The sequence below is a fragment of the Halichoerus grypus genome, chromosome 1, assembly GCF_964656455.1.
Source record: "Halichoerus grypus chromosome 1, mHalGry1.hap1.1, whole genome shotgun sequence".
Classification (NCBI taxonomy): domain Eukaryota; kingdom Metazoa; phylum Chordata; class Mammalia; order Carnivora; family Phocidae; genus Halichoerus; species Halichoerus grypus.
The window spans coordinates 80,962,659-80,979,759 of NC_135712.1; positions in this window are offsets into that span (position 1 = coordinate 80,962,659).

A 17,101-nucleotide genomic window follows, 5' to 3' on the forward strand; every position below is an offset into this window, starting at 1 on the left:
GACCCTGAGATCAGGACCCAAGCCAAAATCAAGAGCTGGTCGCTCAAACAACTGAGGCACCGAGGTGCTTCGTAAGAATTCTTTTATCAAACAGGAAAAACTTAATGTTAGTTATAAACCAAGAAAACCAAACTGTCTTAGAAAAACCAAGGAGTTTGGAAAGGTGGGAAGAGTGATGAGGCAAAAATGTTTTAAAGGTTTTACCTTGCGGGAAGGAGACACACAAAAAGTGAGTACCTAGGTGGTATGAGAGGAGGGTTGTTAGCATGTTTTGATACAATTATAAAGAAATATACTTTTTTTTTTAAAGTAATCTTTTTTTTTTTTTTAAAGATTTTATTTATTTATTTGACAGAGAGAGACACAGCAAGAGAGGGAACACAAGCAGGGGGAGTGGGAGAGGGAGAAGCAGGCTCCCGCTGAGGGGGCAGCCGGATGCGGGGCTCGATCCCAGGACCCTGGGATCATGACCTGAGCCGAAGGCAGACGCTTAACGACTGAGCCACCCAGGCGCCCCAAGAAATATACTTTTGATTAAAAAGCCCAGTAGTATTTCCAAATTAACAAAGAGGAAGGAAGAAATGAATGATAATGGGAATAAGCCAGGGAAAACAAAAAGATGAAAAATTAAAATAAAATAAGATGGAAAGAATAAAATCAAGTATATCAACTATTATACTAAATGTGAATGAGCTCAATTTTCATGTAAAAGATAAAAACTGTCAGACCTAATTGAAAAGCCAAATCCAAATACATGTTTATAGGAAGCACACCTAAAATAAAGTGATACAGAAAAGCTAATGAGTTGGGGTGACTGGGTGGTTCAATTGGCCAATCATCTGACTCTTGATCTCAGCTCAGGTCTTGATTTCATCTCAGGGTCCTGAGTTCAAGCCTCTCATTGGGCTCCATTCTGGGCATGGAGCCTACTTAAAAAAAAAAAAAAGCTAATGAGTCAAGAAATACCAGACAAATGCAAACAAGGGAAAGCAGAAATGACAAATAGATGATGTAAAATTTAAAATAAAAAGTATTAAAGAAGAGAGATATTATGTAATAATAAAAGGTACATTTAAAGAAGAAAGTATTAGTCATAAACCTCCAAACACTAAACATCATAGCAGCCAAATATATAAGGCAAAAGCTGTTAAAAACACAACGAGAACTTAATCTTAAAACATGCATGTGCAATTATAGTGGAAGATTCTAATATACATCTTTCAAAATCTGACAGATTTAGAAGGTGAAAATTTAGCCAGGACATAGAAGATCTGAGTATTACAGTCAACCAGCTCAATGTAATAACATGTACAGAACTTTGCAACCTACAAACACAGAATGTGCTTTTTTTGTTTGTCAATAAAACATGTTCATATTTCTGTAATATATATATATGGTATTTATATATAAATCCATCATCTACTTGGCCACAAATAAAACTTGACAAATTCAAAAAAGTGAAATTTTTTTAAACACTTTTTTAAAAATTTATTTATTTGACAGAGAGAGAGACAGCGAGAACAGGAATACAAGCAGGGGGAGTGGGAGAGGGAGAAGCAGGGAGCCCGATGTGGGGCTCCATCCCAGGACTCTGGGATCATGACCTGAGCCGAAGGCAGATGCTTAACGACTGAGCCACCCAGGTGCCCTCAAAAAAGTGAAAATTTTATAGTATATATTTTCTAATCAATATTTTAGAATACAAATGAATAATACTCTCCCAAACTATTGACTATTAGAATAAAAGTAATCTCTAGATCAATATGTAAATCAAAATTGAAATTAAAAACAATCTAGAAAGTAATGAAACCTATGTTTTGGTATATTAAACCCATATTCAAGAAAAAACCACAGTCTTAAGTACTTTCATTATTAAAGAAGATTGAAATTAAGAACTCATTTTAAGAAATTAAAAATGAACCACAAATAATCTCGCCAAAGTAATTAATAAAAAATAAAAGCCAAACTCAACACCAAAACCCCAAATAATCTGATTAGAAAATGGACAGAAGACATGAATAGACGTTTTTTCAAAGAAGACATACAGATGGCCAACAGACACATGAAAAGATGCTCAACACCACTCATCATCAGGGAAATGCAAATCAAAACCACAATGAGATACCAACTCACACCAGTCAGAATGGCTAGCATCAAAAAGACAAGAGATAACAAGTGTTGGCAAGGATGCAGAGAATAGAGAACCTTCATGCACTGTTGATAGGAATGTAAATTGGTGCATCCACTGTGAAAAACAGTGTGAAGCTCCCTCAAAAAATTAAAAATAGAAATATCATATGATCCAGTAATTCCACTACTGGGTATTTATCCAAAGAAAATGAAAACACTAATTCAAAAAGATATGTGCACCCCTATGTTTATATGTTTATTGCAGCATTATTTACAATAATCAAAATATGGAAGCAACCTAAGTGTCCACTGATAGATGAATGGATAAAGAAGATGTGGGAGGTGTGTGTGCGTGTATATATATATGTGTGTATATAATATATATATCCACATACACACATATATACAGGAGAATATTACTCAGCCATAAAAGAGTGAGATCTTGTCATTTGCAACAAGATGGTGGACTTATTATGCTAAGTGAATAAGTCAGACTAAGAAAGATGAGTACCATATGATTTCACTTATATGTAGAATCTAAAAAAAAAGCAAGACAAATGAATAAACAAACAAACAAAAAGCAGAAACAGACCATAAATACAGAGAACAAACTGATGGTTGCCAGGGTACAGGAGGGTAGGAGGATGGACAGAATGGGTGAAGGGGAGTGGAAGATACAGGCTTCCGATTATGAAATGAATAAGTCACGAGGATGAAAAGTACAGCATAGGGAATATAGTCAATGCTATTATAATAATGCTGTATGGTGACAGATGGTAGCTATCCTTGTGGCGATGTACAGACTAGTGTAATGTATAGACTTGTTGAATCACTATGTTTGTTTTTTTTTTAAAGACTTTATTTATTTATTTGAGACAGAGAGAGAGAGCACATGAGATGGGGGAAGGCCAGAGGGAGAAGCAGGTTCCCCGCCGAGCAGGGAGCCCGATGCGGGACTCGATCCAGGGACTCCAGGATCATGACCTGAGCCGAAGGCAGTCGCCTAACCAACTGAGCCACCCAGGTGCCCTGAATCACTATGTTGTACACCTGAAATAGTGTAACATTGTGTGTCAACTATACTTCAATTTTTTAGAAAAAACAATTTTTTAAAGATTTATTTATTTATTTGAGAGAGAGAGAGCAGGGGGAGGGGCAGAGGGAGAGGGAGAGAGCAGACTCCTTGCCAATTGTGGAGCTTGATCTCAGGACCCTGAGATCATGACCTGAGCTGAAACCAAGAGTCAGATGCTTAACTGACTGAGCCACCCAGGCACCCCTAGAAAAAAATTTTTTAAGTGAAAACCAAAATTAGTGAAATAAGGAAAGATATAATGGAAAGAATAAATCCTAAACCTAATTTTTGTATTGTGGTAAAATATACATAATATATTTGTCATTTTAACCATTCATAAGTGTACAATTCAGTGGCATTAAATACATCATAGTGTTGCATAACCATCATCACTAACTATACCCAAAATGTTTTCATCATGCCCAACAAAAATCCTGTACCCATTAAACAACAGCAATCCCTTCCTCCCTCCCCCAACCCCGGGTAACCTCTATTCCACTTTCTGTCTCTGTGAATTTGCCTAATCTAGGTACCTCATATAAGTGGAATCATACAATATTTGTCCTTTTGTGTCTGGCTTATTTCACTAAGCATAATGTTTTTAAGGTACATCCATATTGCAGCATATATCAAAATTTTATTTCCTTTTATGACCAAATAATACTGCATTGCATGTATGTTCCACATGTTGCTTATTTACATTTTGCTTATCTGTTGCTGGACACTTGGGTTGTTTCTCCTTTTGGTTATTATGAATAATTCTGCTATGAACAAGTGCACAAGTAACTGGGTCGCTGCTTTCATCTTTTAAAAGTATACATAGGTATGCAATTGCTGGATCATATGGCAATTCTATGCCAAATCTTATTTTTTGTAAGATCAACAGGTATTTCATGCTCACCATTAAAGACAAAGGAGAAAAATCAAATACAAACAATATTAAAAATAAAAAAGATCATATAACACCAGGTATAAAAGAAAGAAAAATAATTATAAAACAATATTACATACAACTCTATGAAAACCAACTGGAAAATCTAGAGAAAATTGTTGAATTCCTAGGAAAATACAAATTGACACCAAAAGAAATAGAAAACTTAAATAGATCAGTTACCACAGAAAAGACTGTAAAAGTAAAAGTAATATAGGACTAGAAGGATGCCTCTTAAATATGATAAAGAATATTTACCAAAAATTAATAGCAGATAGCTTACTAAAAAAAAAACCAGTAAAACCCTCAAGCTATTTTCATTCGAATTAAGCACAAGGAAGAAATGCTCACTATAATCATTATTATTCAACATTATTTGAAAGGCCCTATTGCATTATTAAAACAAAATGAAATTAGAAAAACAAATTCTAACAGCAGAAAAATCATCTACACCAGCAAATAATATTATTGTATACTGAGAAGGACCCAAAACACTAGTAAAAAAAAAAAAAAAATTTATTGGAGAAGAAATAAATAAGCAAATAAATAAGATATTTATAGATTGTAACAAGTACTCTGCAGGAAATAAGCAAAGTAATGACAAAGGGTAGCTAGGCAAACGGCTCTAGACAGGCTGGCCAGAGGAAACTTTTCTGTGGGCGAGCTCCTGAAGCTAGACCCAAGCAATGAGGATGAAGAGCTAATGGAGGGCATCCAGCCAGAGGGAACAGTGTGTGCACAGGTGAGTTTGAGGAACATCAGGAAGGCAGCAGGTAGGAGGGAGGGGAGGCATGAGATAGGTTTGGGTAGGGGTTAGGGGGCTTGTGGGCCAGAGTAAGGGGGTTGAATTTTACTCTAAGTGCCTTAAGAAAACATTGAAGGGCTTTAGGCAGAGGAAAAATTTAGGTTTTTAAAATATGACTGATGTTTCTAAAAGAACATTTTGTCTGCTTTGTAGGGAGGAAGGCAAGAAGAGCACAGGGAACCAATTAGAAAGCTATTGATGTAGTCCAGGTGGGAAATCACCAGGATCTGACTTCGAGTGGCCATGGGGTGAAGAGAAATGGGTAGATGTGAGATGTATTTTGGAGCTGGAACACAAAATGGGATGGGTGTGGGGGGTGTTAACTTTTTCCTGGTACATCTTAACAAACCTCTTTGTTTTCAAACTCTGTCATTTTGTTTTAGCTATGTATCTTATAAACAAAAAGTACGTAGGTTATCATAGGCTTTTTTACTAGGGGATCTTTTTAAGATAGAGGAATTTAATCCATCTGCAATAATTATGATCTCTGATATATGTTTTCTACTTTTTCTTTTATATTTTTTAGTTCCATGATTTCCCTTCCCCTTGGTCTATTGTTCCTGATTCTTGAAGGACTGTTGGAGTCTTGTGGGTTTCTTCTTTTTTAAAGCTCTCATGATTTGGAAGTTTAACATTCTGTTTCTAGTCTTCTGGTCTAGTATCTGTTCAGGGTCTCAAGAGTCATTTTAAGTATTAACCTCACCCCTCTGCTGATCTCCACCCCCCACCCCACCCCCCATCCTTTTCCCTTTAACTTCCTCAGAAATCTTTTCGATCACTTCAACTCCTTTTTAGAAGTAGTGAGTTTCCATAGGACTAAGTGAAGCTGCCCGGTACATATATATTCATTTCTCCCTTTTCCCTCAAGGACAATGAAGACCTGAAAGGAGCTGAGGCCCGAGTGGGGGACAGGGGACCGCAGGAGGAGGCTTCCGGCCTTCCTGGGTCGGGGCTGACTCAGACCTGGCTCGTTCGAGGACTGTACCATCCCCACTCTCCCAGCCCAGCCCCGGCCCGCACACTCCCAAGGCGCCACCGCCCCCGGCTCTCTGCAGGCCGGGTCCGGAACTAGGGGGTTCTAGCACTAGGGGTTTCCTTTGTACCTTCGCCCCAGACAGAGCCGCGGGACCTCCGGAGGTTCAGAGCTCAGCCACTAGGGGGCATCGGCGCGCTTCCCCGAGGAGAGCGTCCCAGGAGCGTCAGGGTTGTCACTCAGCGCTGCACAGTCGCACGTCGGCTTCGACGGGTTCTGAGCCAGGTGCGGGAGATGCAGCCTGGGGGGGGCCCACAGCCCGGCCCGCGTGGAGATGGAGGTGGAGCGCAGGCACGCCGCCCGACATCCACACCCCCACCTGCAGTCCGAGGGTCTGGAGGAGGCGGGCGGGGCCCGAGCCCCGGAAGCTGCGCGGTTAGAGACCCGAGCCAGAGCCCGCAGCGTGCGGGACCCCGTGGTTCCCGGTTCCGTTCGAGACCCAGAACTCCCTCACCCCAGCCCAGAGCAGTTATCTCAACGCTGCCCCCGTGCCTGAATCTCTACCGTTAGAATCACTCCATTTATTAAGGAAGACCTGTCAGGGGCACAGGTGTTAACCACGTTACCCAGGGACAGCTCATTAACCCTCTGGGACGCAGTGACGCGTTAGCACACATTAATTTTGCACCGAGGTAGGATTGGCGCGGAGAGACCTTTGGGCCATAGGTCTTGGGGATGTTGCTATTATTACCTCAAGGACTAAAATAATAGTCATTGTTTATTGACCCGTTCCTTGCCAGGCAGCTTTGTCCCATCATCTCTTTTAATAAAGCAGCATTTTGAGATCACTTGGTTAAGGTGAGGTCTGCTGCGTTTCTCCAGTGTGAGTTACTATTTTTCCCCTTTGTAATTAATAAATATTGAGGGGAAGATACTTTGAGACTATGACATATTCTGTTTCCCTTCATGTTTGCCCCCTGACTCTCAGTGTCAGCTTCTGGAACCACTCCATGCTGTCACTGATGGTTTGGGCACTTGGCTCACAGCCTTCCTGTCACCCCAAATTCTGCCATCTGCCTGAGTAAGTGAAGGCATTAACCTTCCCTCGCCCCCCAACTCCCCTTCTCTGCTGACTGCCTCTCACCCTGTACCCGGCTTGACACTCCCCTGACTCAGCCTCCTCCGCCCTCATTTGACCGGGCTCCTTTCCCTCCCTCCCGGCTAGAGGACTGTTCTTGGCAGTTACTTCGCTGCCGACTTCCCACACCCTTCAAACTCTGCAAATAATATCCCTTATCACTTCCCTGGGAACAACCAAGCCTTAAGCCCAAACAGCTTCAACTCCCTAATCCTTTCTCTATATTCTCCAAACATCTCCACCTCTACAGTCATCCTCCTTCTAGCCAATCTCAGACCAAGGAAAGGCCTTTTTGAGGCCAGCTGGAGCTCTGAGGGCAGCCTGTCTAGAGTAGAAAAGACAAGGACTTTGGGGTAAGTCAAGATCTGGTGTGGATCTTCGTACCCCCATTTACTAGCCACACTTTACAACCAAGTTGTTTTGTTTTGTTTTGTTTTTTTCCTTTGAATTCCCTGAGCATCAATTAACATATCAGCGATGTCTGAATAGAAATGCTAATTGTTAAGGACTTTAAGAATTAATATCAATGTGTGACAACTGCCTGAATCAGATTCTGTCATGTAATGCTCAGTAAATGGTAGGTATTGTAGATATTGTAATTATTCACAGTATGGGTCCCTGTTCCTCTAAAACGTTCAGGCATTACCTCTTCTCTCCTGTGTTTTCAACCTGTCACTCTCAACGGGTTTCTTCCCTCAGCTTATAAACAAGGTCAAATCTCTCCCATCTTCAAAAACAAACAACAAGAACACCTCTGTAAAGAAATCCACCAGGTCGCTCAAGTACTCTCACACCTTGTCATGGAAGGAGAATTTCCCAAGTGGGAATTCTTGGTTTAACCAATGCCTTTGAGATTTCTATTTCCTGTGGGAATCCCTCCTTTGGCTTTTTGAATCAGAGGATTGGCTTATTTCATCAATTCTGGAAAATTCTCAACTTTTATCTCCTCAAATATTGCCTCTCCTCCATTCTCTCTCTCCCCTCCTTCCAGAACTCCAAAGAGACATATATTAGGTTTCTGTACTTTCTCTTATTAATCATCTCTTCTGTATTTTCCATCTTTAGGTCTCACTGGGCTTCATTCTGGATGATTTCTTCTGACTTATCTTCCTTTCCATTGACTGTCTATTATTAACCCTTCTACTGGGTTCTTAATTGGATTATTGCACTTTTTAGTTCAATAGTATATAATTTTTTTTAAGATTTTATTAATTATTTATTTATTTGAGAGAGAAAGAGAACGCGAGTGGGGGGGAAGAGCAGAGAGGGACAAGCAGACTCTTCACTGAGAGCGGAGCTGCACATGGGGCTCGATCCCATGACCCTGAGATCATGACCTGAGCCAAAATCAAGAGTCAATCACTTAACTGACTGAGCCACCCAGGTGTCCCTCTAATTGTTTTTTTTTTAATCTGCATTGTTGCTTTCAAAATTTCCATATCCTTACATAAAACTTTAAGTTCTGCTTCTATCTCCTTGACACAGTATGCATTGCTTTATTAAAGGTTGTACCTAGGAACCCTAATCTGAGCTCCTGGTGGGTCTATTTCTATGGTTCATGGCTTCTGTTTATTCTGAGACATGTTGTTTTGTCTCATGTACCTTGTGTGCCTGTGTTCCTTCTGGACATGTTATATGAAATGACTATTTTGAAAATTAATTTGAGACCTAGGATCTTCTTCCAGAGAAGATCCACCTTTCTTCGGCCAGCACCTGAGGGCACTCTGTCCAGGAACAGGGCTTGAGAATATTCTAGAGGGTGGGCTCTGTATATAAACAGAGGATGGCCTTATACTAGGTTTTCCCCTTGGTAGACAGTGTCCGCCAACTGTGTCCCTCGAGCTCTGCAGTCTAGATTCTGAGGATTGGCAGACAGCCCCTGCATGTCTTTAGGACACTATGGAAAGCAATATTGCCCCTCCCACTCACCCCAGAATCTTGGCCTATTAGCTGCCTTCTCCCAGACAAGGAGACAAGGAGCAAAGATTCATCCATTTAGGCTCTTACCCCTCCCAGTTCCTCTCAACTAATTCCTTTTTTTTTTTTTTTTTTTTTTTTGGTTAGGCTTTCAATGTTATTAAGAAGATGGTTTGAGGTCTTCTCTAACTTCTGTCATTTCTCTAGAGGGAGAATGGTTTGTACCTTAGTTAGGGAAAGCAGATGCCAGGAAATTGCTAATACCCTTCATACCACTTCTGTGCTGGCTGAAATTAGATCCTTCCTTTTATTCATCCACAGTTGAAATTCATATGGGAAGACTTTATAACATGGAGAGCAATTTACAACTAGCCACTAGAGATGGCCTAGCACATGCCCCTAGGTCCCCTAGAGGGCTCTGGGCCCAACCAGGAGGCCATCTTCCTGTCTCCCTGACCATCCATCAGGATATATAAGCATCGCTGGAGTGAGTGCGGGGCTTCTGGTGTGCTAATCTGATATGGATTTTATCCCAAGGTCCATATAAGTGGGTGGACAGGCTCTTCTATGATGTGAGCAGACCTCTTTGAAGGGAGCCACCTGGGAAAGGGGCCTATTCTTAGGTAGGTAACTTACTCAGACATGATGCCTTCTCCATGAAGCCCGCTCTGATTTCCCTGGACAGGGTCTCTCCCTGCCTTGTCTCACGTGGCCCATTCTCAGTGCCTGCTATGGAGTCCACATCACCCTCTACCTTGTGTGATCAAGATTTTATGTACACACCTTGCTTTCTCTTTTGTGGTGTTGGTTGTTTTGTCTGTTTCATTTTGTTTGCCTTGGTTGAAGAGGCTTGAATTACTCCTATTGCTCAGCCCATGCCATATGCATGAAATCCTTCAGTTATTTTATTGATTAATGTGTCCTCTTTTGTCCCTCTTCCTTACTCTCATTCCCCTCTCTCTACAGGTCATTCTTTTACTGTATTTTTTAAAGATTTATTTATTTATTTAAGAGACACAGAGAGAGAGAGAACGAGCAGGGAAGGGGCAGAGGGAGAGGGACAAGCAGACTCCCCACTGAGCAGGGACCTCAATGCAGGGCTCGATCCCAGGACTCCAGGATCATGACCTGAACTGAAGACAGACACCCAACCGACTGAGCCACCCAGGCGTCCCCATTCTTTAACTGTATTAATGTTCATCTTTGTTTTTTTTTTTTGAACTTTTTTTTTTTTTTTGAGAGACAGAGAGAGAAATAGAAACAGTGAACGAGTGAGCAGGGAGGAGCAGAGGGAGAAAGAGAATCCCAAGCAGGCTCCACACCCAGCGCAGAGCCCAACACGGGGCTTAATCTCATGAGTCTGAGATCATGACCTGAACTGAAATCAAGAGTCAGATGCTTAACCGACTGAGCCACCCAGGTGCCCCCATGGTCATCTTCATTTGAATGTGTTCTTGTAAAATGTGCTGTTATACAATATATCTTCTTATGTCTCCTCTTGTCTATGCTTGTAACATCAGGCCTGTTGCCATGTGACACCTAATTCAAGGCATCTAACCTCTCTGTAACACCCCATCATGTGCCCTGGCTCCACTGTCCCAGCACTGGACACTCAGGTTACCTCCAACTACTAGCCTATAGAAACATCCTACAAGGAACTTCTTTATAAGTGTTCCCTTATGTGTTTGTATGACAATTTGCTGGGTTGTACATCCAGGAGCAGGATTGCTAGGTCATAGGACGTGCAAATGTAGGACTCAACCAAGTAGAACCAGACTCCTTTCCAGAGTGGCCATACCCATCTACACTTCCACCAGGGATACATGATTGATTTCTATGTCACCAAATCCCCTCCGACTCAGCATTACCCGGCTTTTGAATGGTTGCCAGCCGAACAGGTGCCAAACGATAACTCACAAAGCTTTGAATTTGTGTTTCTCTGATTATCAGGGATTTTGAGCATCCTGGCTGTATCCTTAGTAGCTTCTTATGTTTCTCTTCTGTTGTTTGCCTGTCCATATCCTTTGCCCATTTTTCTATTGAAGTTGCTGGGGGTTTTTTTCCCTTACTGATCAGCAGGAAGGGGGGGGCAGATAGGGGGAGGAAAGAAAAGGAAGAAGACAACCAAACACATCTTTATCTAACACGGTGGAGCTGGGGCCAGGTAAAGATGAAACCCCTCACCTTAGACAGGGTTTTAGCCTGAAATCATAGAAATGATCTCTGGTGGATTTAAGCAGAAAGGAGAGTTATTAAAGGGATGATTTGGATTTGGGCAGAGTCTAGGGCAGGTGGTTAGGGTCTGTGCCCACTTCAAGAGAGGCCACTAAGGACAAACCTGGCATTTCCAGCTCCTTGTGGGGAGCTGAGCTCTGGCTCCTGCATGCCCATTAGGTGAGAGAAATCGGGTTCAGATGCTGGGCAGCCAAACAGAATAACTATGTCCACTAAGCTCCTCCTCTTCCATATCCATCTGTGTCCCCTGGACTGTGTGGGCCTGGGGTATGTTTGGAAAAACAAGAACTTAAACTTTGTTAATAGAGTACAGAGATATCTGATACCCTAGGAGTCCCTGACTGAGCCATTGCAGGAAGGAATAATAGAACACCACAGAGAATGCTTGCTACAAAGAAGGAAGGCATCTCATATGCAAACCCCACTCATCTTCAAACTCTGGGGGGCCAAGGGACTTAGTGGTTTTAGAAGAACTGGGAGGCTGGTCCTCAACCTTACCTGAACCCAGCCTACTATAGCTGCACTTTGAGAAGAAAGGCTGGTGGAGGACCTAAGAGAGGGGCCTCACAGAGTGTTAGAGACCTGCAGAGCTCAAAGAATCTTCCTGTGAGGCCCCTCTCTCCAGTGGAAAAATAGCTGTTTCTGTCCCACTTGGCACAAGCACCATTCCCCGGGGAGAACTGGCAGCAATGTAGACCAAGCAAGACCAGGACCCTCCTAGCTGTTGAGGCCATTCTCTGTGGATCCCCAGCCCCAGAGACCTACCACGGCTGGCAACAAGAGTGGACCCCCACGGTGCTGGCAACACCACAGGCCAAGAGAGGGCAGGAAGGCGGTGGTCCTGGGGCTGCAGCTTTTCAGGGGGCTACCGAGGGCAGCAGCTGCAGAACCAGTGCCCAGCAAGCAGCGTGGACAGTCCATCCGCACGTGACCAGCAACATGCTGGCAGAGTAACCAGAACGGATTCTTGGGCAGTGAGATTCCATAATCATCCTTAATGTAGGAGCTGAAGGGAAATTCTGCAGGATTCTAAGACCCTCTGAGAGAAAGTGGAGGCTAAGAGCCATTAAAACGTAGATGCTCATGTTAATCAGCCTGCACTCATAGCCCCGGGCTGCTGAAACCTGGTGTACTGGTACCATGGCCATAATGAAGAACATAGTGGTCATGTTGTGTACCTTTCTCATGTATTAGCTTAACGCCTGGGTGGAACAGAGACATGAGTGAAAGCACGCATGGGGCGCAAAGTGGTGTGAAGGAAGCACCTTCTTCTGTCCCCTGTGAGCACCTACCTGAGAGGTGAGCCCACCTCTTCAGCCATTGATGGGCTGTCCTCACACTCCTGGCAGCATAGAAAGTGCAGGCCTTCCCTGTGAAAAGTCCTGGGCTCTTCTCCTCAGGGCTGGTGTCCTGCCCTACTGGGACCATGTCCTACCAAGAGACATGAGGACAGAGGTGGTGGCAGCAGGTACCTGTGGCAGAGGTGGAGGAAGCTGTTGCCTTCTTAATAACATCCTTACTAAGTTCTCCTGTCCTCCAAGGATAAGCAGATTGTGACAGTGGACTGGGAAGAGCGTGAGGAGCTGGTCCCACTCCACGCGCTGGGGCAAGCAGGTCACTGTGTTCAGCCTTCTTCCTGCTGAGCTTGTGGTGGCCGTAATGAAACACGCATGGCTAGCACGGCAGCACAATGAAGCTGGGCTGGGCAGCCGAGACCATGGCCTTTGACAGAGCCTATTGGTCAGCCACCTGGTCACTGCAGCCATGTGTGATGATGTGTCTTCCAGCCACTGGAGCCCCTGGGCTTCCTCACCACCTTCTGCTGGCACCTGACCTTAAGGGCTTCCATGCTGGCACCGTCTACAGCCTCTGGCCCCATGGTCGCTCCTCCTAGCAAAGGGCAGGTACCGGGTACCACTAAGCCCCGTGGGCCCCAGTGAAGAGCTCGAGAAGCTCAAGGCAGAGCTCATGCTGCAGGATGGCGCATCCAGGCGCAGAGCTGTCCTTTGAGGATGCCCACTGGTGGGCAGACTGATGTGTCCTGAGGGCCAGTTTGACTTCCTATCTCTCCCATGAGCCATGTTCTTATTTACCTGGGGCTTTTAGCTTCTGGATGGCTTCAGGATCTTTCAGTCTAGCTGTCTCATTGTGCAAAAGTGGTTTCTGGGCCTCTCTGGAAGGTCAGAAGCAGAGACAGAGTCTCTTTCCTTGACAGGTTTGAGGGTTCTAGAGGATGGGCTGATATGGAGGGGTGGAGGGAATACAGGAAGGCCCATGAAGACTGAGCACCTGGACGAGTCTTTCCTGTTCTCACTGGTGTGATTTCTTTGAGGACGTTTAGGAAGAAGAGCGTGTGAGGGGCCGTATTCACACAGGCTCATCACTGACAATGTGCCTATGTGTCTGCATGTTTCTTGGTCCTCTTTGAAAACACTGTTAACAGATCAAAATCCAAAACTGCGCTCTGGGGTGCTGAGAATGGGTAGGTGAGAGAATTCTATACTGATCTGAAGAAAGTCTGGATGGAGAGAGAGTCAAGCAACATGCTTGGGCATGAGGTTGTTGATGGACTTCTTCTTTCTTCTTTATTTTTAATGTGAATTTTTTATTGAAGCATAACATAAATACAGGAAAGTACCCAAATCACAAGTATCCAGCTCCATAGCTTTCCCCCAAGTCACCTGTGTAACCCGCACCTAATCAAAAGAATTTCGCCAGAATTCCAGAAGCCCCCTCAGGAGTCCTCCTGGTCACTCACCCTCATGCTAACCACTATCCTGATTTCTAACACCTTGGGTTAGTTTTACCAGTTTGGGGACTTTATATGAATAGAATCATATATCACTGAAGGATTTTTAAGAACAAAAATATCTAATAGCCAATATTGAAAGTTTTGCTTTGGGATGATGTAATACCCAATCATCATCCTCACACACAATAAAGCCTGCTGTGCAAATAAATGCCTTTTGTAAGCATTTTTGTTTTGTTTTATTTTGTTTTCCAAAGGGTAGAGGTGGGAATCAATGAAAAGGGGCTGAGTCTCCCCTCTGGGTCAGTGCAAAACAGAGCAAAGGGCACTGCTGCAGAGCGCATCGGCAAGTGTGAACACAGCCAGAGCAGAATGCAGACTCAGAGTCAGACAGGAGCAAAGCCCCAGCCCTGGAGCCTCCGAGAATCTTGGACAGAGCGTTGGACTTCCCCACCCCAGAGTGTGGGACAGGACTTGAGTAAATTCATATACATTTCAAAAGACAGAGTGGCTTCTGCTAACGTTTGGCTAACAAAGTAGATAAGCATTTCATTAGAGAATATACGAAAAACTCTGTCATCCCCATGGACGCATGGTCATCCCTATTTGATGTTAACTGGCCGGTTATTCCTGTGTGACATATACCTGCATGAGTCAGATGACAGGGCTGAGTCAAACCTAGCATGCCTAAGTCTGGAAGAGAGGAGAGGGAGCTCCAGCCACAGATACCAGAAGGGACCAGAGAATAAAACCCCTGCTGATAGAGGTTACCATTCAGCAACCTACACACAGTATTGCTACTCAGTACAGAAGGCAGGGAGAGGCTTCCAGGACCAGTCTCGGGCAGGAGACAGACCAAATCTTAAAGGAAAAGTAAAAAGTGAAACTTCTTTGCCCCGAGTGGCAGCGACAGTTGAACCACGAACAGCACCCAGCTGAGCCTCCTGGGGAGGCAGGGAGCCCACTTAGCTCTCAGGAATCGCCTGCCAACAGTAACCCCAGAGAGCATAAGGTCATCCTCAACCTGACTGCGAGTTACAATCACCAGAAAGAAGTTTGTTTTTCGCCTTTTTTATTGTACATAACAAAACATAGAATTTATCTTTTTAACCATTTCTAGGTGTACGATTCAGTGGCATTAAGTACATTCACACTGTGGTGCAGCCATCACCACCATCCCTCTCTAGAACTCTCTCATCTTCCCAAACAGAGGCTCTATATCAGTTAAACAGTAACTCCCCATTCCCCTCCCCATCCCAGCTCCTGGCAACCACCTTTCTATTTTCTGTCTCTATGAATTTGACCACTCTAGATACCTCATATAAGTGGAATCATACAATATTTGTCCTTTTGTGTCTGCAGGGGCGATTTTAAAAACCTGAACCCCAGACCAATTAAATCGGGACCTCCAGGGTAGGGCCCAAACATTTAAAAAGCTCTCTGATGATTCTAATGGGCAGCCTTGAAAACCACTGGGTTAGAAGGTCTTCGAATAACAAACACATCTCAGCACCTGCTGGCTGATGACGAAAATTCCTTTAGTCGTGGGCAAAGCTAAGGATTTTCTTTCTTCAGCTGGAGATGAGGGGCTTAAAATGACTGAGATATCACAGTGACTGAAACTCATCTGCTAAAGATTAATCTATCAGTCAAAAAGTGTACTTGGGTATTAGACACTGCCTCCTTTTGAAAGCCAGGATGACTCAGAGGGTAGCAGATGATAAGTAATTGTCCACTTGGAAGATGGGGAGAGACAGACACACCAGGGACTCATGGTCATTCTGTGTGTGTGTTGGGAGGGGATGATAAAAGTTAGCCTTGCTAACCTTTAGTTATCCTTAGGATCAACAGATCTGTATACGTGCCCAGTTTACTGGAACGGGGCAACTATAACATATGGTTCCCATCAACTGTATTTTTGCATGATTCTTGAGTCCTCCCCCCCCGCCCGTTTTAATTTAACCACACTGACTACATTACAAAGGAACTTCACTTACATGGGTTCTAATTGAGGCATGAGCAGTGCCTTGTTCAAGGAAGACCTCCTTCTAGTGTTTGTTTCTTCAGAACTAGAAATACATAGAAAATGATCAGGTAGATCAGAGAGACAGAGAGATAAGACACAGGGAGGTAGATGCAAACATATATAAAATGACAGGATGACAGGGAAGATCCACACCAAAATCATGATATCGTTTCCCATTCTGAAGGGAGGGAGGCATAGGTTTGAGACTGGAAAGATTTGAATGTTTATTTTTCAAAACCCTGGAAGCAAACATGGCAAAATGTTAACACTTGTTCATTCTGCATTGGCATTTGTTATTATATTTTTAGCCTGTCTTTGTGTTTTTCTGTCTTTATTTTATTTTATTTTTTTTTTTTAAAGATTTTATTTATTTATTTGACAGAGAGAGACACAGCGAGAGAGGGAACACAAGCTGGGAGAGTAGGAGAGGGAGAAGCAGGCTCCCGGCAGAGCAGGGAGCCCGATGCGGGGCTCGATCCCAGGACCCTGAGATCATGACCTGAGCCGAAGGCAGACGCTTAACGACTGAGCCACCCAGGCGCCCCATGTGTTTTTCCGTCTTTAAAAAGATACATACATAAAAGTCAACATAAATATATATCTATATAAATAATTGTACACATGAATATACATGTATAAAGAAATGTTTTAGTGACTGAGGAGAGCTCTTACAAAATTTTTCAAGTTGACAGCTTTGTCATGAAATTAAATTACTAAATCCTCATAGAACATTTGAAAAATACAAAAAAAAAGACACAAATTAATATTCCCCATAAAACTACCATGTAGAAATTGCCACATTTCGATGTCTTCATATCCAAGCTTTTTCTCTATGCATTAAACAATTGCATCATTGATTTCAAATTTTCAGATAGTTGATTACGAAAATACTCGCTCATTGTAAAATGCAGAAAAAGATAGATAAGGAAAGACAAATCACTTATGGCCTTACTACCTGATGTGCCCCCAACAAGGTTCTCAATGGCAAAAACCAAAATGTGATACTGGTTAGGAAGAGAAGGACATAACTGGAAAGACTGGAAATAGGATACATTGTCAATAAGGAGTTGTATTTACCAGGGTCTTTGCTTTCATTCATTTCCTCCTCTAGGTCTTCATGTG